Below are 27195 nucleotides of genomic sequence, written 5' to 3'. Positions count from 1 at the left end.
AATATTTCCCCTCCTTCTCTACTCCCTCCTTTTCTTTCCCCATCCAGTTTACCTAAACATACCACCCATGAATTCTCTGAAATGACCATGGTATCCGGTGTAACTCTAGTGGGGTGGAAACAACAGGAATTTTCCAACAGGGATCAGCTTTTAGCTACCAGGTGATGAGGCTGCCCTCAGTTCCTTTACCAGTTGAGGCCTTTTAGAACCTAGAATTAGAAAGCAATGTTGAGATGCCCTTGACCTGAGTTTGAGCTCTGTGTGGGAGGTGCCTTAATTCTGTTGCATCAAAATCATTTCCCAAAGTTGTTATTCTTGCAGGGCTCTGCTCTGGCACTCAGGCTGCCTGAAGGCTCATCCTGGCTCTGTTAGTGATTTACTGAGTGGCTTTGACACATCCCTTCACCAGTCTTGGCCTCAGTTTCCTCAGCCTCAAAAACACTGGTCTAAAAAGCCTAGTTTTCAGGATAAGCTGAAAGGGCACCATATTCTGCATGAACTTGTAGAAGCTAAAAACTTTCATGTTTTTCTCCAAGTAACCACCTAAAATAAATTGAAAAGGTTGATGACACATATCGCCTTCAAAGAGTACTTCTCAGGAAAAAAAAAACTTGATCTGATTGTGTTACTTCCCAGCTCCTACATGGTACTCCCTAAAGGATATGAATAAAATCACTACAGATAATTACGTCTCTCCCTTGAGACCCAAATGTGTTACTTCATCAGTAGGTGATAAGGGGTTCAATTGCCCTCTCAGCAGTGGCTCAAGTTGCAGGGAGCAATCCAGATTTTCCTGCCAAGCCCTCTCACCTGTGACCAACACTATACTCAAAGATGAACGCTTGCCAATCGATGGGAAACAAGGAGCTTCAGCTTGGCAACTAGAACGAGGTAGAGGAAAAATAAGACCACAGGACGAGCTTTTCTTCTCTTTGGCTGCTCACTCTCTTGTGGTGGGAAACAAAATGGTGGCTGCCCTGTGGAGACAGAGAGGGAGCTCTAGGACCAGAAAGCAACTGAGATTTTCTTAAAACTAGACTAGTTCTCTGGCACTTCAAGTTCATTATGGCATCAGAAAATTATCTACTCTAGAAGCCTGTTCTGAGTGTTCGTATACTCTGTATTTCCTTTTTATTCCCTCTTTACGTAGACAAAAAAAAGTAATAATCTTTAAAAATATCAACCTATGTCAGCTATACCTAGAGGATTCCCCCCAAAGAAGGGTTCTGCTCTTACTTGGGCCAGACCATTAAAGAAGGAACATGTGAGGGTCCGGGTGCTCACAGCTGTAGCAAGTGAAGTGAGAGACCTTCAAGGGAAACAAACCGAGGGGACTGAGACAACCTGCTGGGGTAGCCCTTCTTCCCTCCGGTCCTAGCAGCCTGTTCTGGAGGGGTCTGTGCTTTGTTTTAATAAAAGCTCCCACTTCCTTCCAGTGCTGACTTGCCTTCTCTATGGATGGGGTAAAATTGACTTCAATAGGTAAGCCAGCAACTCTCTCTCTCTCTCCAATCTCCATTTACGAAAATGACTCCATTTCTTTTAAAGAAAAATCAGTCTTTGCCTTAAAAAATTATGTCCCGCTAATTCAAGGGTTTCAATCTTGCCCCTGATTGTTCTCTCTTCCTGCCCACCCCAACATACTCCTGGCCCTCACCACCATGCAAACTTGTAATCTTTTATGCCACTATCCATACTGGTTTATAAAACAGAGGTATGCAACACATTGGAAAGAAAAATGGCACCTGTCAAATACCAAACCCTATAAAATGCCTGTGCAATTTCACTTTTCACCTAGTAAATATCCAATTATTTTCCAGAATAGCTCTTTCCAGAATTCAAATCTGTTTCCATTAATATTAAAAGTTTAGAGGTCTGGGAGAACAGGAAGGGGCTGATTAAAAGCAGACGGGGTTCATTATCTGACTAATCAGAATCCAGCATTTCCCACCCCCAATTCCCCACACCTCCACCCTCCACACACACACACACACACACACACACACACACACACACACACTATTCTGCCACTGAAAAATGTCACATGAAAATTCTGCAAGTAAAACCTTATCCTACAGCATCTCCAAAGGTGGAGCCCCATTTTGGAGGGCTTAGGACAGGTATCACTGTAAAAGAAATTTATTTCATACCAATTCTGCTGGGAAATAGAATATCTTCTAAAGAACTGCCTACCATTCCATTACCCAGAATGGATACCCAGTCTATTTGTTAGAGCCAGGCTGTGATTGAATGTTAAAATCATAGAATATTTAGAATTGCACACGTCCCTTGGAGATTACCCCCTCATTTAATTGAGAAACTGAAAGGGGGAAGGGAAGGGATTTGCTGAAATCACACCTCCGATTAGTGGTGGTATTGGAACAAAGACCCACATCACCGCAAGCATCTCTTGTGAGGGAAAAGTGCTGAAAGGACCTGAATTGAATGAACTGCAGTCATTTCTCAATCCACTACAGCTCCATGGGCCACATATTAGTGGCTCATCCTTTATTGTTCCCCAGAGAGCTGACTCAAAGCCAAAGCCAAAAATGGGTAATTTTAATGCAAAGCACATTAGGAGGCCAGAAGGCAGGAAGAGGTGTCCCCTTGGGCTGCCTGGCTGCACTTGGCCCAGAAGGCTTTGCTCCAAGCCCTGGGAGGCTGCTCATTCAGCTGCTCATTCAGCTGCTCCCAGTGCCAGCACCAACGGGAAGCCAGGCAAAAGGCTGAATGGGAGACACCAGAGCCCGACCTTTCCTAGAATCCAAGCCTGACCAGCAGGGCAAGGGGTGTCATGTGTCTTGCACCAGGAGGTGAGCCGGATTCTCTTAGTGCCAAGAATTTCCTCAGAAGTGGTGTAAGGATTGAAAGGCTTCCAAGGTGGGGACCCTTTGGCAAGGCTTGGTAGAAACAAAAAAGGGATTTGTTCTTCAGCACAATTTGAAAAAAGATAAAGACAGGAAACTTGGTTCAGAAACAAGGACCAGCCAGTGTGACAGCTACACCCAGGTGACCTTGGTTATGTGTCCTCTCCTCCCAAGACTACTCAAATCCATCTCCTAAAACCTTCCTACACTGTTCGTGGGAAGGGAAAATGGTATGGCTGCTGTGGAAAACTCTTTGGCAGTTCATCAAAAAGTTAAACACAGAGTTACCATATGCCCCAACAAATCTATTACTAGGTATCTACCCAAGAGAATGGAAAACATGTTCACACAAAACCTCCTGCATGAATATTCACACTAACACTATTTAGAATATGCAAAATATGGAAACAATGCAATTGTCCATCAAATGGAAAACAAACAAAATGTGGCATAACCATACAGTAAAATATTATTCTGCAATGAAAAAGAATGAGGCACTGATACATGCTACAGCATGGATGAACCTTGGAAACATTATGCTAAGTGAAAGAAGTCAGACACTAAAAATGATTAAAGTGGTACGTTTTACGTTACTGGATTTTACTATACGTAAAAAAAAAAAAAATTAGAAAATTGACCTGCAGGGATCTGTAGAGGGCACCTAGGGCAGTCTTTCTCCACCCTGGCTGTCCATCACATTAACAGCTTTTTAAAAAATATATTTTCATTGGGAAATCCTCACACATATACAGTCCATACATGGTATGTAATAATGGCTCACACTATCATGACACAGCTGTGTATTCATCACCATGATCATTTTTACAACACTTGCATCACTCCAGAAAAAGAAATAAGAAAAAAGAAAAAAACCATAAATCCCATATCCCTCCCTCTCATTGACCACTAGTAACTAGGCAGCTTTAAAAAATGCCAATGCCATGAGATTTTCTTGGTTTGTTCAGGTTAGTGTAATGCCCTGATAAATCCCAGAGAGATCAGAACAGTGAATAAAGATGCCTTTGCAAATTTCCCTTGGGGAAATGGGAGAAAGGGGGAAATATTCAACTTCTCCATTTGGATAATTCCTGATATTCTCACAAGCCAGTGGGGACAACAAAATCAATAGGCTGAGCCCTCAATCTTGGTTTTCAACCCTATGTAACTTATCCCTGCAAAGGAGAGGCTAAGCCTACTTAAAATTAGGCCTAAGAGTCAACCCCAGAGAACTTCTTTTGTTGCTCAGATGTGGGCTCTCTTTCAGCTGACATGACAAAGTCACTGCCCTCACCCCACCCAATGTGGGACATGACTCCCAGTGGTGTAACCCTCGTTAGCAATGTAGGACAGAAATCCCAGGATGAGGTGGCACTACGACATCAAGGAATTGAGAAAACCTCTTGATCAAAAGAGGTATGAAAGAAATGAGACAAAATAAAGTGTCAGTGGCTGAGAGATTTCAGAGTTGAGAGGCTATCTTAGAGGTTATTCTTACGCATTATATAGATATTCCCTTTTTTAGTTTATGGTGTACTAGAGTGGTTAGAGAGAAGTGCCTGAAACTGTAGAGCTGTGCTCCAGTAGCCATGTTTCTTGAAGATGATTGTATAATGATATAGCTGTTACAATGTGATTGTGTGATTGTGAAAACACTGTCTGATGTTCCTTTTATCTATGGTATAGACAGATGAATAAAAAATACGGATAAAAATAAACAAATAATAGGGGTAGCAAAGTTTAAAATAAATTGAGTAAATTGAAATACTAGTGGCCAATGAGAGGGAGGGGTAAGGGATATGTTATATAGGAGTTTTTTCTTTTTTCTGTTTTATTTCTTTTGCTGAAGAGATGCAAATGTTCAAAAAATGATCATGGTGAAAAATACACAGCTATATGATGATATTGTGAGCCATTGATTGTACATCATGTATAGAATGTTTTCATATCAAGAATGTTTGTGTGTTTGTTAAAGTTTACAATAGTGATAATAATAATTATTATTATTATTTTGCATGCACAGGCTCTGGGAGTCAAACCCAGGTCTCCAGCATAAATAAAAATATTTTAAAAAGAAATGCCAATGCCAACAGTACGTTCCTGTGGCTCAGAATGGAGGATTACAACAAAATGGATATTCCAAATTCCCCAACTTCCAAATGTATCACTTATTGGAAAAGAAGAGGTAAATCTAAATTTATGTGACTTTCACAACTTAAAAGACCTCAGGCAAATACAGGCGCAAAGGCTCTGAATGTAGCAAACTTTGCAAAAGTTGAAGGAAAAAACTCAGATCCTCAACAAAGAATGGAAGAAACTTTGTTTCCTATCTGTTCAGTTGATGAAGCCTGTGAGTGGGCATCCTTTCTTCACAAAGTGTACCATAGACATATTGTGAACCATTGATTGTACACTTTGGATGATTACATGGTATGTGGATATATAATATATATCAATAAAAAATTTTAAAAGTGCACAATAGAGAGCATTTTCCCAGAACTTGCAAGCCAACATATGTTAATGTGGTCTCTGAACCCAGTTGCACTGGTACCCAGGATGTATTCTTGGTCCCCTCTCCAGGAGAACTTTATGATAGAAGATGAGCAGTTTTATGCACTATTCCCTACATGGGAGATGAAGTGAAAGAAGACGATGAAACTTTCATTGAGAAGCTGATCAATAATTATGATAGGAAAGTCCATGATTAAGAAGAAACGATCCCTTGATCTGTCCTGAAGTTGGTAGATGCCCTGAATCAATACTCAGATGAGGAGGACAAAGGGCACAATGACACCTCAGATGGAAAAAAGGATGACAGCCAAGAAGATCTGCCAATAACAAGAAAGAGAAAACAGCATGCTATTGAAGGCACAAAAAGATTTCCGAGAGACAGTTCCCAAATGACATGATCTTTAGCACAATTGTCTTCATGTTCCCTGAGAATGGTGTCCCAGATGACACGAAGGAGAGGTATCAAGAGCTTACAGAGCTGTCAGATCCCAATATACTTCCCCCTTCCCCCTCAATGCACACTGAACATTGATGGCCCCAATGGCGAGTCTGTGCCATGGGAACAATCTCTGCACTCCTTCCACAAGCTTTTTTTTTCCAGCGCTGCTTTAAGTACGACTGCCACCCCTAACGTATACAAATGCAAGAACAAAGAAATGAAGATTGAACCAGAACCATGTGTGATAGACTGCTTCCTCTTGCTGGAAGGAGCAAAGGAGTATACCACGCTCCACAACCTCCCTCTAAGTGCTCTGGTCATCACCAGCGATGTCACCACATGGTCAGTGCTTCTTGCTCCAACATGTCAACCTCTGCTGTGGCTGAGACTAAAGAAGGGGGCAGTGACAGGGACATGGGCAATGACTGGGCCTCTAGTTCTTCAGAGGCTACTCTCCCTATCAGAACCCCATAAAACAGAAAGCTAATCCAGCCTCACCTCAGCTCTGTGGCATACAAGCATCCTCAGAAACTGTGGAATAGGTTTTGAGAATGAAGAATCTCCTTTTCAAGTCTTCCATGGTACCTACTTAACAGCCTCTTTTCAATAGTCAGGCTTCTGGGGTCTAAAACACGAGGTGTGGCCTCAAGAAGCCCCGGCTACTGGCCTCCTCAGATGTGGCTGGATGAGGCACCTTCATTAAAGAGTCTGTGCAGAAGAACGAATTCATTTCTGAGTACAGTGGTGAGCTCACCCCTCAGGGTGAGGCTGATCAACAAGGGAAAGTCTATGACAAATACATATCCAGCCTCCTCTTCAACCTCAACAATGATTTTGTAGTGGATGCTACCCAGAAACAAAACAAAATTCGATTTACAAACCATTCAGTGAGCCCCAACTGTAATGCCAAAGTGGTCATGGTGAATGGATATCATTCAGATCTTTCCCAAGAGTACAATTAAGCTAGTGAAGAGCTCTTTTCTGATTGCGAGTACAGCCAAGCTGATGCCATCAAGTATATGGGACTTGAGATGGAGACTGATGTCCTTCAACCCTCCCAGGCCTCACATCAGTGCTACAGTAGGTCATTGTCTTTGCTTTCATGCACTTACCACTGCTGCTCGAGTTTCCTGCATTGCCTCCCACATTGAGAGATCATCCACCCACTCACTCTGTAGTGAGGCCTCAGCTGTGTCCAAAGAAGACGAAACTTTCCCAGTGAGAGGGGAGGCAAGAGGCAGCCAGGGCTTGGTCTCCCGGAAAACAAGAAAGTATTTGCAAAGTCCCTTGAGGGACTGTGGAAAAATGTGGAAATATTAAACCTCCTCACCTTGGGAATCCCTGATATTCTCGCAAGCATTAGGGACTCCCAATTTATTAAGTCAAGCCCTTGATCTTGGGGCCTGCCCTTATGAAACTTACTTTTACAAAGAAGTTAAGCCTATTTATAATTATGCCTAAGAGTCACTCCAGAGAACCTCTTTTGTTGTTCAGACGTGGCCTCTGTCTCTCAGCCAATTTTGCAAATAAACTCACCACCCTCTCCCTCCTACGTAGGATATGACTCCCAGGGATGAAACTGGCCATGGTATTGTAGGATTGAGAATGACCAAAAGGGAAGAAAGACTGGAACAAACTAAAGTTTCAGTGGCTAAGACATTGCAAATAGAATCAAAAGATTATTCTGGAAGTTACTCTTATGCAAGCTTTACCAAGTATTTCACACTACTACATATGCCATGCCTCAACCAACAGTATTCCTGGAATCCGTAGGGGGTTCCGTGGACTCTATATAAGTCTCTATAAAAGTTTTTCTTGTATGGGCCATGGTGGCTCAGTGGCAGAGTTCTCGCCTGCCATGCCGGAGACCCGGGTTCGATTCCCAGTGCCTGCTCATGCAAAAAAAAAAAAAGAAAAAAAAGTTTTTTAATAAGTTTATTTTCTCAGAAACTTAAGGCCTCCAGATTGAATTAGGCCAGATAAGTCCTGAAACCCAGAGGTGCCAGTCTCTCCAAGAACAACAACAAAGTTCATTCCTCTACCCCAGAAGGACAAAGTTAAAATGGTCATTGCCCAGATTTCCCAATTGAATTGTAATCCAGTAGTAAAGTCAGTTGCCCATGTTTGTATGGATCTACATCTGGATGTTTTGTTTTGTTCCACTGAGATTAGCCTATTGTAAGTCTTAAAATTGGGTGGATTGAATTGTAACCCACACCAAACTCTGAAATCTGTTCTACAACTAATTGTTGCGGCGTGCTTTGAAATTTATTGCTTTTTTGAATATATGTTACTTTTCAAAAATATATATATATATACATATATGTTTCTTCTTGCCTCCAGTGTTTTGGAGTAGCTAGAAAGGAAAATCTGAAATAGTGGAATGGTAAAACCATAACAAACTCTGAAATCTGTTCTGTATCTACTTGTTGATGTGTAGTTTGAAAATTAATGCCTTTTCTTTCCTTTCTTTGTATGCATGTTATATTTAACAATAAAAGCATTTTTTTTAATTGGGTAGATTGCAATACTAGTACTCAATAAGTAGGAGGGGTGGAGGGGTAAGGGGTATGGGATGTATAGGGTTTTTCTTTTTATCTTTTTCTGGAGTAATACAAATATTTTTAAAATGATCATGATGATAAATATATAACTAAGTGATGATATAGTGAACCATTGACTGTATAGTTTGGGTGGTTTCTATGGTGTGTGAAGATGTCTCAAAAAATATGTTTAGAAACTAAAACAGCCATCCATCCATGGACAGAAGGGAAAAGAGCATGACAGCAATAATTATTCTTATTGGGACCCAGAGGCTTTTGAGAAAGCCTTCTCTATATATTCTGGAGAATCTATTTTCAGATTTCTGGGAGCAGGTGCCAGTGCCCTGTCATCTCCTTCCGAGGTACTGGCTTAGCAACTCCGACAGGCATTGTGCTGCTACTGAAGAAACGTTACGGAGTGTGTGACAGGGCCTAGTTCCCTGGATGTGGAGTCTTTTTCAGGCCTTCCATTCCCCACAGGCAAAGGTCTAAGGGGCCTCTGTGGCTTATCTACCAGGGTAGATGGGCCCAGACCTTGGCGAGAGACAGGAAAGATTGTTGGTGTAATTCACTTTTCTGTCTGTAGCACCTGCTATTTAATAAGGGTGAGTTGGCAGTATCTGTTTGAAAGTGGGTGAAGGGCAACCAAATTGCATGTGTATTGGATGGCATCATCATACATAGGGTGCAGACTGGCATAGGGTATCTGAAGTGTAGAGAAAGAGAAAGACTACCTGCTCTGCTCGGTGGTGCTGTTCTCTCTGGGATCCATGCAGAGCAAAGCACTTTATTTCTTTTAGAAGGTTGGGAAACTGGGATGGAGTTTGACCTAAGGCCTCTGGGGTCCCAGCCCCAATCCCACCCCGAGGGAAGGGGAGGAATGGGGTGGGGTGTTTCCTCCAATTCTCGCCTTATCTCCTGGTGGAGGGGGAAGCAGGAAAAGCTGGCTTAGAACCAAAGAATCCAATGAGAATGGGGCCGGTAAGAGCTGTCCCTGGTTCTTTGGCTGGCTAACTGAGCTGGCAGGGTATAAGTAGTGTCGGTCTGGGGTGGGAAGGCCTCAGGCAGGCCCAGGGATAAAGGAATAGAGAGCTGGTTTCTCCTTTCTCTCTGGGGAACCAGAGCCTCTTCCCCCAATCAGACCTTTCCTCCAAGCCCACTGCTTGTCTTTGAAGCAAAGAGTGAGATTTCCTCTGGCCAGGCTGCCTCCTGGGGTTTTAGTGGGACATAGGCACACACTCCCACACTCTCACTCAACACTCTTATGGGCACAGCACACTCCCAGCCAGCTCCCGACAGAAACCATCTTCCCAGCTGATTGGGTCAGCCCCGCCATGATTCTGAAACGTGCTCTGTTGTGGTTTGTTTTCATTGTGTCTACTGGGGACATCTCAAGCTGAACTGTGGGCCCTGAATTACTTAGAAATTATAGGGGGAAACCAGAGATGGATGAAGGAGGAGGAGTTAGGTCTATTTGAAACAGTAGGGGCTGGCTATGATGACTAGGTAAAAAGTGAAAGAAATTATATCCAACCTTTGAGAGGCTGGACTGATCCCACCCTCCCCTCAGTGTGCAGAATCACTGTGGACAAACTCTCCTGTTCCTCCAAAATTTCCACTTTTTCCCCTAGTGTCCCTCACCTTTAATGGTGGGTCTCAAAATCTCCCCCCAAGACATGTGATGATGGATGAAACATGGTGGTGAGGACTGGGGGAGGCTGATGTATGTGTGGCGGTATTATCAGTGAATTTAAGGTAAAGTCCTGTGGCTTGTGAACCCTCATCTGAATAAAGTGGTATAACAACAACAACAAAAAAAGCCAATGCCCAGAGACTTTACGTCAGAGATTCCGAATTAATGATCATTGTTACTCATATAGACTCTAGGGGTGATTCTAAGCAGGGTTTAACTCAGAAACTTAAGCAAGTTCTCACACCAATAGGAGCCAACCCGGGGATGTCATTGGAACCAGCATGTGGAAAAGGCAGCATCTTCTGCCTCATCTCTCCATGGATTTTGTGGTCTGGCTTTCACACGGATGACTCCAGTGTCTTTTTAACCTAATCAATATATAGTTGGAAAGGTGGCCCCTTGAGAGGCAGTACTCAATGAAAAGCAATAGCCCCATCTTACTGCCTTCAGCCACACTTTTGGTGCAACCTCCTCAGGCTGACAACCAAGATCTCCAACCTAAGTCTGGAGCTGGTTTCTTCTCACTGCACCATGACATCCTCATAGGCTCCACCACTGCTTTTTCCTATGATTTTTCAAAGAAGCAAACTTACCCATCTTGCTTCCAGCCAGCAAAAGGCTACTGGGTTGACATACTCTGATTGCCAGAAGGGAGCCTCCAGGCATTCAAACGGGATGGATGCAGAACAGATGCACAGGTAATGCTTGCAGGCTCATCCATGACTTCTTCTGAGCCATTGTTCCACAAGGAGAAGCTGGGTCCCGGCTTCTGAGAGGATACTTTCTTTATCTGCTGGCTGAGAACCCTGCTGTGGAGAAATCCAGTTTTCCTCTCTTGGCGACTGAGGGGCATTTTGCCACCATTCATTTTACTTTTAAATTTGTTAATATGTAGATCTGGGTGTAACTTGTATAACACGTGTGTGGCAAGTCCAGTGGATATTGAATGCTAGGATTGCAAATAGTTTTCTTTTATAAATATATGAGTTCATTGCTAATTTGTGAACACCTTCAGACCCACGCATTGGAAGCAAGAAAATAGACATGGCGTTATTGGGAAATAACAGTTCATTATGCAAGAATCTATTGTTTTATCTATTGTTTTTATATCTTCAGAAAATAAAGACATGACAAGTTAATTTGTCTTTTTTTAAAAACCTGCACTCCAAAGCAATACCCATCTCCCACATCAGCGATTGCACAGCCCAGAAACCTTCACAACGTTTGCACACAGTTTTGTTGTTGGAGGAGGAGGGCTGGGGGAGAAAATAGGGCAAGAGATGTGGAGAAGTGTTTTCTTGGAAACTGACTAGAATTATTCCATAAGAACAGATATTTAGAATTATGGCTCCTGAGTGACAGAAGGACCCTGCATTCTTTCAACCATTCATTCATTCATCATTCATCCATCCATTCATTCATTTGGCATCTGAGATATGTCATGGTGGTGTACTAGAATTGGCTGAGACCAGCTTGTGAGAGTCAGCTGGGGTTATCTTTTCTCAACTCTTGGTTTGGTGACATCATACTGGTAGCTTGAACTAGACAGTAATGCAATATCTACACCAAAGAAACCAACAAACACTACAAATTAAGCACCCCCCTGCCCAGAGAGCCACTTGTTAAACAATTACCAGAACACCACTGGATAGCTGGGGCCCTTTAAAGTGTGAGACCCCTTCTGCCCAGATGCAAGGACAGTACTGGCCTTATCAAGACCAACTGTATAAAATTGTGGGGCTCAGGGCAAAATGAACATTTTCCTTGCTTGAAAAAATTGTTAAATGTTAAGGTGGTGACAGCAGAGCATTAAAACAAAGTACAAGACCCTTCTGAGTTCAAGGATCTGTGTGACAGCACATATCTCACAAACATGAAGTCAGCCCTGCACTTCATCAATGACTTTAAAGTTCTATTTGATACATGAGTCTTCCCAAGAGATCCTGGTCCCTATAAGGTTGCTTGCTTTGGCCAGGATATAAGGGGACTTTTTCAGCCCTTGCTGACATCTTCAATCATAGCAGAAACACTGGGATGGGGTGGGGGTGCAGCAGAGGCTGAGTGAGTTCAAGAGTTTGCCCCCAGTCTGAGGAATGTGAAGATGCATCTAGCGCTTCCACAGCACAAAGCAACCTTGGAGTGCCTAGAGGAAGAGACGAGGACAGAATTAGAAAGAGACTTTTCCATACCTCTCACAGCAGAGGAGTCACACATATTACAACCACATAATAAGGAAGGTAATTTATCCTAATGGAACAGAGCAGGGGCCCCATAAGCAACAAGATTCCAAACCTTCGTTGTGTGACTTCAGGGAATTTGCTTCACCTCTCTGTGCTTCAATGTCTTCACTTGTGAAATGCCCAGCCCTACAGATGCTCAATTAATAGCTACCTCTCCCATAAAAGGGGTTGACCACCATTTGGTTATTAATGTAGTTTTCATTTTGTTTAATATCTTCATTGTCATTTTCTCTTCCAAGGAATTTCAAGACCTCCCAAGAATGGACAGCATTCAAAGAGAATGTAAGTTGTCAAAACAACCCTGGAACCTCAGGATATATGAGGGTGGGCCGGAGTTGGGGCCAGCTGGGTGCCTCACCTTCTTGGCTCCTCAGGCCAGGGCCATGTACATGGTACTGTTTGGGTGAGATTCCTGAGTTCCTCTTGGGGAATATCAGGGAGCCTTCCAAAGCCCTGGAGCCCTTCCTTTATTTTCTCAACAGGAGTTTCAAGGATGGGGGTAGAATTTGATGCTTAAGAAAATAAGTTTTCTCTGAAGAGAGGAGATGTGATGAGAGCTGTCTTCAAATATCTGAAGAGCCATCCTGCAGAAGAAAGCACAGACTTGTTCTTTGTGACTCTAGAGGAAAGAATTAAAAGCAGCAGACAGAAGTTACACAAACACTGATCCCAGCTCAACTTTAAAAAGGCATTGCTAATGACAAAAGTGGTTCAACAAAGAAAAGGGTTGTTCAGGCAGTGTGAGCTCACTGGGCAGATAACAGTCAAGCAGATGCTCGTGGGTCTATCTGCTACGATGTTACTAAAAAAGTTTATTAGCCAGATTGACATTTGGGATAGATGGTCTATCTAAAGATTTTCTAACACCATACAAGTCTATATGAATGCATGGGATACAAACAAATTTAAATAGGCTCGATTTCACAGGGCCACGACTCACTTTACAGAATTTTTAAAATCTGATTACTGTGATGGCATGCCACCTTGGGGTTATGTGATTGTCTTTTCCTCAACAAGGTCAAAACATCTTGCACATCTCTTCTCTATCATCTGACATTGTAGGCAAGGCTTGATTCTCTATCTGATCATGAAATGAAGACTCTCAAAAGGTGTGACTTTTCGAGGTCATCTTGACTTTGTGGGAGAATTTAAAGCAGAACACAAGTTTCCTGACTCACAGCCCAATTCCAATCTCAGTCCACACAATGCAAACAACCATGCTTCGTTGCTTTGGGATACAAGAAGTTCGCTTTCCCAGTTCGAACATCCTCTTACTGTGGTGAGCGGAGTAGAGAAGAAAACGTGAACTGTCCAAATTCAAAGTCTATTTCCTACCAGGAAAATGAGACATCTGGTGTGCAGTTAAATGAGATGAATCCTCAGGGATCTTTGACAATGAATTGCTTTTCTAGATCTGTCTTTTAGTAACTAAAACATACATGTGTAAGAAACGCATGGATTAAATGCAAAAACAAAACAAAACAAAAAATCTAGAGGTGCTGTTGGATTGGTGAACAATGAGCAAATCTTAGAACAATGAGATGAGAAAGGATTTCCAAAGGGTTGACAGTCTATTCTGTCTTCCCCTTTGCCTATTTTGCCCCCATTAAGCAAGCAGTGTGCAGCAGGGGCCTACTCTGTTCTTAGCACCTTTTGTGTTAGGTGGCAAGAATGAATGGGTGTTCACCAAGATAGTCATTTTATTCCAAAGAAGAAAATATACTATGGGCTAACCATGCTCCATTAGGAGCATCAGGGGGCTAAAGCATTAACTGTGAGCCTTATTGCCTCCTGGGAAATGGAGCAACCTTCCATTGTGCACACTGAGTGATCCCATATAGGATTGTGGTGGGAAAGATATGTGAAAAGGGGTAGATGAAACATACAGATGGGAATGTCTCAATTAAGTGGTTTGCCATTAATTGAATTTTCTGATGAACTGTCTGTGGGTCATCCATTTCAGGTAGTTTTAATGGTAAACTATCTGAAAGTGTGGAGGGGTAGTTCAGTGGTAGAATTCTCACCTGCCATGCAGGAGATTCAAGTTCGATTCCCAGTCCATGCATTTCCCCCCAAAAAACAAACAAATGAAAAATTCAACAAACAGTGCTGCAATAACAGGATAGTCACATGGGGAAAGAATGAAATGTGACCCTCACCATACAGAATACAAAAAAAAAACTACCTGAAGCAAAGATGCACATGAATAGAAGGCTTCAGAAGTTCAGATTCAGTCTCTCTAAGGGAATACATGTTTTTATGCATGTATTGGTGGATCACTCATGAATGGATGTTTATAAACACAGCCCCTTACCATCCACAAGTTTTCAATCTTGTAGCCAAGACTGCCAGCCCTGGCTGTAACTCACTTGGAAAGACCCTTGTGGAGACCCAAATCTAGGCTGCCTCTTGGAGCCTTGGCTGAACAGAAGCAGGCTTGGGAGAAATCAAATATTTTCTCCCACACTTCAAAGAGGCAGAAAGCAGACTGGTTTTGCAAATCCAGGAAGAATGAAAGAAATTTCAATAAGAAAATTTGATTAGAAATGTAAGAAGCCATAGCCATTTATGAAAAACAAACGAGCAATTGGAAAGAATGGACCACAGATTTTCAAAAGGCACTGATAAAATGTAACTCTGAAATACAATTGGATCTTTCAATTCAATGAATAGATACAGATTAAGGTTAAGCATATATTTTGCTTATATTTCTAAAGCACAGACATGGAAAAATTCAAAAAGCTTTAAATGTTTTGGAGAAATTACAGATAAGTGTTTTTTTGAAAAAGTATTTACTGGTCCATGCACTTCCCAAACAAGCAAGCAAACAAACAAATGAAAAACCAAAAAATAAAAATAAAAATTCAACAAATGGTGCTGCACTAAGGGGATACTCACATGGAAAAACAATGAAATGTAACCCCCACCATACAGCACACAAAGAAAAAAAGTATTTAGAATGAAATAATCCTATATAGCTATCTTTTAAAGAAGAAGGAAATTTGCAACTAATTATTGTGTTGTGCTTTGAAATGTATTGCTTTTTTGTACATGTTATTTTTCACAAAAAGGAAAAAAAGTCAATTGTGTTGACAAATGCACAGCTATATGATAATATTGTGAACTGTCAATTGTACACTTTGGGTGATTACCTGGTATGTGAATATATAATATATATCAATTTAAAAAATAATTTAAAAATATATCAAAGGAGAAGGTGGAGTTATAAAAGAGAAGATAGAACTTAACAAATGAGTATGACTCCTGGAACATTATATCGATATTTCTTTTAGTCTCCAGTGTCTTGGAGCAGTTAGAAGGAAAAACCTAAAATTGTGGAACTGTAACCCATACCAAACTCTTAAATCTGTTCTACAACTAATTGCTGTGGTGTGCTTTGAAATTTATTGCTTTTTTCCCTATATATATGATTCACAATTAAAAAAGAATGAAATGGGAGTGAAGAATATACAAGAATCTTTGAATATTTTTGTATATAATCTGAAATTATTTCAAAATAAAAAATTTGCAAAAACGACACTAATGCTCACTAAAATACATGAATAAGAGGGCTCCTAAGAGTGCTATTTGTAACAGCCTCCAAACTAAAAACAACCCAAATGCCCATCAGTAGCAAAATGGATATGTAATGTGTCGTATATTAATAACCTGAAATACTACACAGCAGTGAAAAAGAGCAAACTTCCGGTAAATATAATAGTATGGATAAATCTCAGAGACACGATGTTGAACAAAAGAAGCAGAACATGAAGCATACTACATGATTCTGTGGTTCCATTTGTATATAGTGCAAAAAGAGGTAAAAATAATCTATGGTGATGGAGCTCAGAATAGTGATTACCTTTGGGTGGGGGTTGTTCACTGGAAAGGGGCACCAGGGAGCCTCTGATTTGCTGGAATTGTAACAATTCATGGAGTGGTAAGGTAGGATTTTAGCACTTGGCTGAATGTAAACTGTAGCTCACTTTTTAAAAAAGCACACGCATTTAAACACTAGAAGAATAAAAGGAAAAATAAGCATGGCATTTGATAGCTCCCTCTCTGGTTCCTTGTATTAGTTAGGGTTCTCTAGAGAAACAGCACCAAGAGGAGCTATCTGTAAATATGGAATTTATTAAGGTGTCTCACTCAGCCATGGGAATGGAAGAGTCCAAAATCCGTAGGGCAGGCTGTAAAGCTGGAGGCTCCAAGAAGGGCCTGGATGAACTCCACAGGAGAGGCCCACTGGCTAAAGAAGCAGTGACAGAGTCTCTCCTGTCCCTTAAAAGCCTTCAACGGATTGGATTATCTTGTTGGTGGGAGATGTACCTTCATTGATCACAGCTGCAATCAACTGACTGATGATTTAATACACCAGGCTTCTGGTTTATCAACCAGCCATGAAATATTCTTGAAGCAATGGTCAGGCCAGTTGCAGCAACGGTCAGACAAGTACTTGCCTAACCAGACAACAGGACATCATCACTTGGCCAAGTTGACACCAGAACCTAACAATCACACTCCTTTTTCATTCTTGTGCTTCCTCATATGGATCATCTCAGACTTTATCCTTCTCAGTGTCTTGAGTTGTGACAAAGAGTGTGTGCCTGAGTGTTTGTTTCACCAGGTAGTGAGCTCTTGGTGGACAGGAAACATATTTTGTCTCTTTCTCTCCAGTTCATGGTAGGGTATCTGACCCTACACTTTAGAGACCTCACTCTGGCCTTCCTCTGGCTGTGCTCCTCCCTGGAGCAGGAATCTTCTAGACCAAAGGCGTGTACCCAGTCTGAGTCCAGGCATTCCCTGGCCAAACAGCCTTAAGCCCACTTCAGGGTCTGTGCAAACCTCTGCCTTGGGTCTGGCCTCCCAAAGACAGACCATGGCGCCATCATGCACATCCTTTGGACAGGGTGTGTGAGGCCCCTCAAGGTACAGGATGGAAATGGGGTAGAAAGAGAAGAGGGCATCAGGAGGTCAAGGTGGGGGGTCTGGGACCAACCCTTCCTTGCTGTTATGTTTTGACACAGAATTCTGAGAAATTCAAGAATTTTAAGCTTGAACCTGGACTTCCAGATCATTATGAAGATATGCTTTATTTCTCAAGGTAAGAAGACAGAACACACTTTATTAAACAGTGTGAGCTTGATTTATAACCTATAAATATTTAGACAGATGGTATATGAGTCTCCACTGGACATTTTCCCTGGGCCCCACAGATGTTAGGAGCAGGCTTGCCTGACACAGAGTAGCTACTCAGGACATATTAGCTGAATGAATATCATGGACTACTGATCTTGCTTCAGATTTGCATTTCTATCGTTCGGATCTGAGTATGATTACAAGTATAAGTTCTATCCACTCATTACAAAGCAATCCATCTCACTAATAGGACATACCAAAGAGGGCTAAGTTTTTGGTTAATCAACACAACCCTTGTATCCCCACCACCATCACCTCCAACATACATAAACATCCATGAAAACAAAATTTCGTTGTATTTTCTATCATATGCAGGGCTTGGTCTGGCCTGGAAGTAGGCTTTTCACCCTTACATTATGCCCTTTATGAAATCAATTTAGCACAAGTGATGTCTTCAGAAATTTTTTTCCTTTTACTTGCATCTAAAAGCTTTGGACAGACAACTTCTGGCTGCAAATGTTCTTACCTTCTGAGGAAGGAAGGCTCTCCTGGGCTTCTGCTTGTTATTTCTAGGTGTAGAGTATATGTGGAAAGCTTGTATCTCTTTAATGTGCTTTATTGTGAAATATAACATATATATATAAAGGTAATAATTTTCAAAATACATTTTAACGAGGTGTTAGAGAAGAAGTTTCAAGGTATGGTATGGTATGGGTTATAGTTCCACAATTTCGGGTATTTCCTTATCTTTTTTTCTTTGGCATGTACAGACCCTGGAAATTGAACACATATTTCCTTCTAGGAAGTTTGTTTGTTTTTTCTGCATGGGCAAGACATCCAGAATCGAACCCAGCATGGCAGGCGAGAAATCTTCCTGCTGAGCCACCATGGCCCACCCAAAAGCTTGTACTTTAATAGAGGCCTTAGAAGTGGTGAGAGGCTGATGTTGGTAGAGAGATGGAAGGAAGACATTTCCAGTAGAGGTCCTGGAGTGTATACATATGTAAAGGCAGAATGAGCAGGAACTGGATGGACAGGAAACCACAGAGCTTGATTAAAGCAGAGGATACATGAGGGCATCTGACTGGTTCACAGGCATGTCCCCAGTAACTCAGTAACTGTCCCAGTGCCTGGCACATAGTAGGTGCACAATAAATATGCACAGGGTGAAAAATCAATGAATGAACTGGTGAAGTGGGGAGTACAGTTGTGAAAATGAGACAGGTTGAGGTGTTCAGTACTTGATTTTAGAGGCAATGGACAGCCATCGAAAGTTCTTGAGCAGGAGAGTAACTTGGTAAATGAAGCGTTTTAGGAAGATGCATCTGACCTAGAGGAGAGACTAGAGATGAGAGGTCAGTAACAGGAGGTTTTAGTGATTCACTGTGATTTATGCATAGTCGTGCATCATACATACATGGTCTTCATCAAGTGGAATCTCAATGCTGGAGAAAAAGGGTTATTATGAGGTTCTTCATTCAGTATTCCATGTTCTAGATTTTCCATCAAATACCCACTGCAGTGCTTGGATCTGAGAAGAAGTGCCACAAAACACATAGGAGTTTTTTTGTGTGTGATTGAGTGAGACATAGGCCTTAATACCACGGGGGCCAGGAGCTACCCATCACAGCAAACAAACTTATTGAATGGAAAGGCAATCATGTCTCATTGCAGAAGACCTTTTGTCACCTACAATCTGAACCACCAAATGTACTTCAAAGCCCACTATCTTTTGTATCAACCTCTGGATTTATGAAGATACTATATTCCCATAAGATCACTTTGCAAATACATAACAAATTCCGATAGGAATATTCCATGAATGCCTTAAGTTGTCAAGAGCTCCCGATCCAATTACCCGAGCTAATATAATTGGCACACATGCTCAGTGCTTTCACTGGAACATGCACGCTGCTCAACCAAATGAAGGAGATAAAAACAGATGTGGATTCTGGCAGTGCAGCAAAACCTGCACGTGGTCCAGCATAGACACAATTGCAGTATTAATTCTCCTATCCTGGGGGCCAGGTCACATTTAGGAGCAGCTACCATTTACTAAGCATTTACTATAGGCCAGACCCCAGGAGGCATTTTGCAGATGTTAGCTAATTCCATCTTGACAACCATAAGTCTTTTATCATCACTTTTGCCAAAAAGGGGACCAAGATAATAAGTTAACCAAAAAGACTGAGCTAGGACCCTTACCAACCACCAAAAGGATTGTTGTTTAATAGCTACAAGAACTTTGTACAAGTCACTTAGCCTCTCTGACTCTCAGTTTCCCCAACTATAAAAGGGGGTACCTACCTCACAGAGCTGTTGGAAATATCTAATTACCAGAATCTCTGGCACCAAGTAAGCATGCAACAAATGGCAGCTATCATTAATGTTAACGAACATGACCAAACTCTCCACCACTAGACCTTATAACTTCCACCTTCAGGAGCCCTTGATGGATCCTGGCTCTCTAGCTCAGTGTGGGTGGCTAAACTTCAGTGGGCTCAAATACTAATGATGTCAATACTGATGAGCTACTCCACTCTCTGGAGCTTATTATCCTGGGTACCATCTTGACAGCTTAAATCTCAAAAAATGTTATCTAGGCAAAAGAACAAGGAAGGAAACTAAAGGAATGGTTTGAACCATATCAAGAAGAACAAAAGTAAGAATCCTGTCCATTCCCAATATGCTATTGTAATTACCCGTTCTAACTTTTTCATGTTGGAAGGGGCTATCATTAATAAGGGATAAGGGGGATGGAACTTGTTGATATTCTGGAGAGGCTGGCCCCTCTGCATTTCCGGACTTCTCTGGTCCAGGGACCTATCTGGAGGTTGTAGGTTTCTAGAAAGTTACCCTAGTGCATGGGATCTTTGTAGAATCTTATATAGCACCTTAAGTGCTGCTGCCCATTCCAAGACAATCGCTTGTAGAGCACTGTATGGAGAAGGAGCCAGAGTTGAGCACACCAGACGCCGCCACCATACCCACACAATTTGGAGGCCCACAAGACAAACAACTTCACCAAGCCCACCAAAGCTACCTGGCCTAGGTGTCTGAGCCTTTGCAAGGATTTTTTCTGCCTGAACTTGAAAAACATGCCCTCTGCTTTCAAGACCTACCCAAATTGGAGGAGTCCATCCATCTTTCTATGCCAATTGGGAATCATTTGCTTAAATCAGAAGCACATTAGGATTGAGACCAATTGCCCAGATTTCAGGAAATCAGGGACAGTACTATTTTGCTAGTTACAGTTCTTTTTTTTTTTTTTTGCATGGATTGGATTAACGCTTGGGATTTTAGAGAATGGAAGTGTCACAAGGGTTAGGACAACTCTTGATTGTGGATCATAATGGCAGAGATGGTGAAGCCGGCTAGCATGATTGATTTAGCTTACATTTTTCTCAGGAGTTGTCATCACAAACGTGATGGCATTTTGTTCCCATATTCCTTCCTTCCTCCTCTCTGCCTTTGTGTATTTTTCAAGGTGCAACCTGAGCATTTCTACTTCCAGAAAGCTTCCCCTAACCAACTGCTACGGTCCTCATTATCTGAAAGACTCACCTAGCACATCATCACCTCTGCATTGTGGCATTTCTACTTCAATTGTCTTGGGCTGACATTAAAACTAATTCCTACTTAGTTAGCTTCACATATAAACTCAATCCATTAAGGCCTTAAAGACTGGAATTGTATAGTTCTAAAAAATTATAATTTATCGCAAAGCTTCTTCCAAAAAGGTTTCAATATTTTCTTAGACATATATGTATCTTTCATAGAATTTTGCATAGTGACACCTAAGGAAGTAAATCATAAATGCTTGTTGAATGAACAAATGAATAAAGGAATGAGTTACCAACCTGTAAAATAAGACAAGAGATCCTTAGCCTTGTCCTGAGAGACAGAGGAAGGCTTCTGTCTTTCCCTGGGTACTCGAGGCTAAGTGCTCATAGCAAAGGGAAGCATGGCCTATAGGCCCAAGGCACAGGAGAGGAGCAGCATCCAAGAGATTGGAGAAACCAATACTCCATAATCAGCTTTCTTCTCCATGACGTTCAGTATTTGGGCCTTCAAATAAACGCACAGATATTGATAGCTGTGTGGCCCTTTAAGCAAACACCTGGGTTTACAAAATTAATAAGGCTCCTCCCTCTTCTCTAAACACATTAAGCCTTCTCTTCCCTCAGGGTTTTTGCACATGCTTTTCCCTCTGCCTGGAAAGCTCTTTCCTTAAATATCCCCATGACTCACTCTCATGCTCTTACCTTCTCCAGAACTCTGCTCAAACAATACCTCCTGTGTGAGACCTTCTCTGACCAATCATTATAAAATAGCAGCACCCCAATTCCCCAAAACTTCCCCATACACCCAACCTGTGTGAGTTTTCCCTTAGTACTTGCTGCCACTTAATGTATATTTACAGGTCTGTTTATTGATTCTTTCCTTTAGAATGGAAGCTCCATGCGGGTGAAGGGCAGTACTTTTTTATGTCTTGTTCACTCTGTTTCCAGCACTTAGTACTTTCCCTGAAATGTAGTAGGTGCTCAGGAAATACATGTAGACTGGGGTGAGAACTTAGTTTTAAAAACATTGACCCTTGGAGTCCTCAAAACTGCTCTTCTACTGGATTTAAAGAATCTGAAGTTCTTTTTCTTGGGATCCATTTCATCAAGTAATGCTAACATTTATTCATGCCTTCATGTCATATTGAGGGGAAAAAAACAATAGCAAAAGCACTAATATAGTGAGACAATATGCTGAGACTTTACAATGTCCAGGCACGATGCTAAGAATTTTATACATGGCATTTTATTTAACCCCTGCAATAATCCCATAAGGGAGATAATTTTAGTATCCCTATTTAATAGATAAGGAAACTAAGCCTGGTAGAAGTTACAGTCTGACTGTTTTGACCTTTAATGTAAAGAAGGTAGAGGAAGGGGTCCACCCAGTGAAGACCAGATGCTCAGAAGAATGGACAACTATCTAACTACCATGCTCAGTTAGGAGAGAGTCCATGCAATGGGGTGGAGGGGGTGAGAAAGGACTGAGGAATAGTCATGAGAAGAACTAGGAAATGGCTAAGCCAGTGTCTGTATTTTAAGCATTTACACTCTAATAATCATACCTTTGCTTGTGTGATTGCCTCTTTCTGGAGTGTTCTTTCTCTATATCTCTTCAGGGCCCAGCTCAAATGCAGCCTCCTCCAGGAAGCCTTCCCCGATCTCCTTTCCCTACTCCAACAGGTAATGTGCTGTTTCCTGCTGCTATGGGGTAGGGGGGTATGGGGATACTTCAGAGCTGGGAACACAAGGGAATTTGGAGGATATATATAAATATATATATATATAACAGTGTATATATATATTTTGAAAAATATATATAGCTACTAGACCTGAAGCAATATCTTTTGGGCAAATTTGGAATTCTATTGGGGTGAACATGAGCTCCCCAAGAGAGATTATTGGGTGGGCTATCAGGTAAAATGGGAGAGATGATCACTTCTCATCACTGGGTTGTCTAAAGACTTTCAAATGCAAGGGCTTAGCCACATCCCAGACATGGTGACCTGAGAGTGACAGCACTTACCCTTATGGCATTCAAGCTTATGTCCTCTCTGGGCCTATTTGAGTCTCTATTAAGATCTGGCGATCAATTTAGAGGTGAAGACCCAAGGAGTTGGCCTGTTTTTTCTATCAACACCACCCTCTCCCCAAAGAACCAAGTGATTTGCCCGAAGAAACCCCCAAACTCATGGCTTCAGCCACATATGTATCTCAGCTGTGACTGGTGAATAACCATCCATCCTCCTGCAACTGGAGTCGCTGCTTGTTGTCATTGTAGGTAAGCAATTGTATCAATTACTTCTCATCCAAGTTACCAAGTACGTTTGCCAAAATGATTTTTTCTAGATTTGTAGAAGTGGAAATAGAGTGCATGGAGAGAAATGGAGTTTGCTTCAAGGGACTATGAATGCATCATTAAGAAAAGAAATTAGCAATCCATCTGGTGTGTTTGCACATCATTTAGTGCCATTTTGGGGCATTTCTGAAGCAATGACAGTCATAGTCAGGGAGGAGGAGGAGGAGGCCCAACTGGCCATTGAAGAACAGGCTCTTTGCCTGCACCTGGAGGCGATGGTTATCAGTGCGTGCGGCTAGGCAATGCTCTGCCAGCTCTGACCTCAGCTCAGCGAGAATTACAAAAGCTCCAAAGTTTAATAAAAGTCAATGCTTGGATGCTAATGCCAGGAGATTTTTTAGGGCATTGTTATAAGCTTCGGGCCAAGTTTTCTGAACGAAAAGACTCTTTCTTTCTCTCCCTACTCTTTCTCTCCCTTCTCTCTCTTTCTCTCTCTCTCTCTCCCCCTCCCTCCTTCCAAAGAAAACTGACAAATGGGTGAACCTACACCTTTTAAATAATGTTATTGTGGCAAAATATATACAACATAAATTTTCCAAAGCAAACATTTTTAAGTGTACAGTTTAGTGGCATTAATTACTATTCACAGGGTTGTGCAACCATCTTGAACTGATATCTTTGGATCCATAATGTTCCAAGCCCATCTGGAAAAGATCTTGGATAAATATGGGACACCTTAGTTAAGTTTTGGCTTGAAAGTCCCACACTCTTTAGCAGTCTTACAAGCAAGATGTAAATATAATCACAACATTATGTAAGAATCTTGCTCCAAAATAGTCACATATTTTATATAAAATAATTCCTCTTTAATAGATGGTATATCTCATTGTGTGGCATTCCCTTTCACTGTTGTTACAAAATTATCCTCCCTGCTGTATATCCATACATAGAGAGATGGACTACACTTTTATCCATCTCTTCATGAAGTTAGGAAATTTGTCTACCCCCAATGTTCCCCCTCTCCAAATTGCTGAAAGCTTGGCATCTGGGGCTATTGTCTGAAATGAAAAAGAATGGGCAAAGACCATGTAGGCAGTGTTCATAGTGACCACTTAGTGAAAAGGCACATTTCCTGACAAAAACACATCCTCAGTGAAACAAGGAGATAAAACTGCAGACATCTGTTATGCCATTGAGAAATGTGAGGCCCATTCAGTTCGCTCATAAATGCCTTATTGTCTTTTTTGATTGGAGTTGGAAAGGCGTCATAGAGGTTGAAAGTCTCCCCCAACAAATACATAGGGCCCATGTGTGCTGGTTTGAAAGGATTATGTACCCTAGAAAAAGTCATGTTTTAATCCTGATCCAATCTTGTGAGAGCAGCCATTTCTTTTCATCCCTATTCAGTAACATAGGTTGGAATATTTTGATTAGATTCTCTCCATGGAGATGTGACTCACCCAATTGAGGGCATTAACCTTGATTAGAGGGAGATGTGATTCCACCCATTTCAGGTAGGTTTTGATTACTTTACTGGAATCCTTTAAAAGAGGAAGCATTTTGGAAAAAACTCGAGAGCCACAAGAACACCAGAGCCCACATAGCCAGAGATCTTTGGAGATGAAGACAAAATATGCCCCCAGGGGAGCTTCATGAAACAGGAAGCCAGGAGAGAAAGCTAGCAGAATTTGCCATGTTTGCCATGTGACTTTCCAGTTGACAGAGAAATCCTGAACTTCATCTGCCTTTCTTGAGTGGAGGTAACCTCTTGTTGGTGCCTTAATTTGAATATTTTTATAGACTTGCTTTAATTGGGACATTTGCCCGGCCTTAGAACTGCAAACTGGCAACTTAATAAATTGCCCTTTTTAAAGCCATATTGCATTCCAACAGCTAGCAAACTAGAACACGGTGAGTGAAGGGAATTTTGTTTATTGTGTTCACTGGTATATCCCCCTTGCATGATCAATGGCTGGCACATGGTAAGCATTCAACAAGTATTTGCAGTTCTTGTCGTTGTGAACTGGAAAGCAATCTGAACTGAAAATCTAGGTGTCCCCTGCAAGCACCTCCAGCTATTCTTAAAGCCAGTAGAGAAAGGAACAAGACTCTTCCACATCTCTGTTCCCCTACTTCTCAACTAGTCTATACCTACTGTGAATAACCAAAATTGTAATTTTTTGAAGGAAAAGTACCACTATTTTATTTTTCTTTTTGCTATTGATGACTTAATCTGATTCATGAATAGAAACAAGCATATGTTTTACCATAAAATATCCTTAAAAAAGAGAAGAAAACACTATTGAATTAAATTAAACATAAGGGCATCATTGCAATAAATAATTGCAAACTATTCTTTAACAACTGTATGCTTTTATATTTTTTATTTTTCATTGCTATATATTATATATTCACATATCATGCAATCATCCAAAGTATACAATCAATGGTTCACAATATCATCATATAGCTGTGCATTTATCATCACAATCGACGTTTTTTTCTTTTTTGTGAAAAATAACATATATACGAAACAGCAATAATTTCGAAGCACGTTGCAACAATTAGATGTAGAATATATTTCGGAGATTGGTATGGGTTGCAATTCCACAATTTTAAGTTTTTATTTCTAGCTGCTCTAAGATACTGGAGACTAAAAGAAATATCAATATAATGATTCAACAATCATACTCACTTGTTAAACCTTACCTTCTCTGTATAACTCCATCATTGCCTTTGATCTTTCTCCCACTCTTTAGGGGTATTTGGGCTATGCCCATTCTAATTTTTCACTTTGGAAGGAGGTGTTGATAATATGGGGCAGGGGGATTGCAACTAGTTGATGTTCTGGAAGGGCTCACGCCTTGACATTTCAGGACTTAATGGGTCCAGGGACCCATCTGGAGGTTGTAGGTTTCTGGAAAGTTACCCTAGTGCACAGAACCTTTGTAGAATCTTAAACAATGCCTTAGGTGTTCTTTGGGATTGGCAGGAATAGTTTTGGCTGGGGTTTGGAAAGATATGATAGCTAGCAATGACTAACTGCAGCTTGCACAAGAGTGACCTCCAGAGTAACCTCTCAATCTATTTGAACTCTCTCAGCCACTGACACCTTATTTGTTACACGTCTTCTCCCTCTTTTGGTCAGGATTGCATTGTTGATTCCATGGTGCCAGAGCCAGGCTCATCCCTGGGAGTCATGTTCCACATAGCAGGGAGGGCAATGATTTTACTTGCAGAGTTGGGCTTAGAGAGGGAGGGGCCACATCTGAGCAACAAAAGAGGTCCTCCGGATGTGACTCTTAGGCATACCCATAGGTAGGCTTAGCTTCTCCATTATATACATAAGCTTCACAAGAGCAAACCTCAAGATCAAGGGCTTGGCCTATTGATTTGGGTGTCCCTAATGTTTGACACAGTATCAGGTGTTTCCCTGGTGGTAAAGTTTAATAGTTCCATATTTTTTCTCCCATTCCTCAAGGGACCTTGCCAATACTCTTTGATTACCTGCTTAATATACTCTGGGATGTATCCAGACGTTATATTAAGCTATACAGGATTAAAGGCCCTCATTCTTGTTCTGGGCTCCCTGTGTTTGGATTATTTAAATGATCTATCCAGACAGGTTGAGTTAGATTATGTACTACAGAAAATTTAGGTTCTGGACAAAATAAACCTTTCTTCCTTTGGTCTCAAGGAGTATGTGTGGTTCTAAAATACAGACAATGTCTTCCTCACCCCTGTGTTCTGAATTACCTTAGTTCTGACCTAATTGGTTTCATCCAGGTTATACATATGTATAAACAGTCTCTCGAAATCCAGAATGTAATTTTTTTCTAATGAAGATGCCTGTAGATCTTAAGCATCCTATTGAAGAAAGTGCCTTTTGGGCTTAATGATAGAT

General features: G+C 41.4%; 1 pseudogene; it reads left to right on the top strand.

Annotated features, from left to right (window-relative positions):
* The first annotated feature begins 4976 nt into the window (after positions 1-4976).
* LOC143671754 (histone-lysine N-methyltransferase EZH1-like) lies at positions 4977-23590 on the top strand (annotated as a pseudogene).
* Positions 23591-27195: the final 3605 nt, after the last annotated feature.

Source organism: Tamandua tetradactyla, chromosome X, assembly GCF_023851605.1.
Source record: "Tamandua tetradactyla isolate mTamTet1 chromosome X, mTamTet1.pri, whole genome shotgun sequence".
Taxonomy (NCBI): domain Eukaryota; kingdom Metazoa; phylum Chordata; class Mammalia; order Pilosa; family Myrmecophagidae; genus Tamandua; species Tamandua tetradactyla.
The sequence above is the reverse complement of the archived record's forward strand: the minus strand, read 5'-3'. Positions and strand labels throughout refer to the sequence as shown.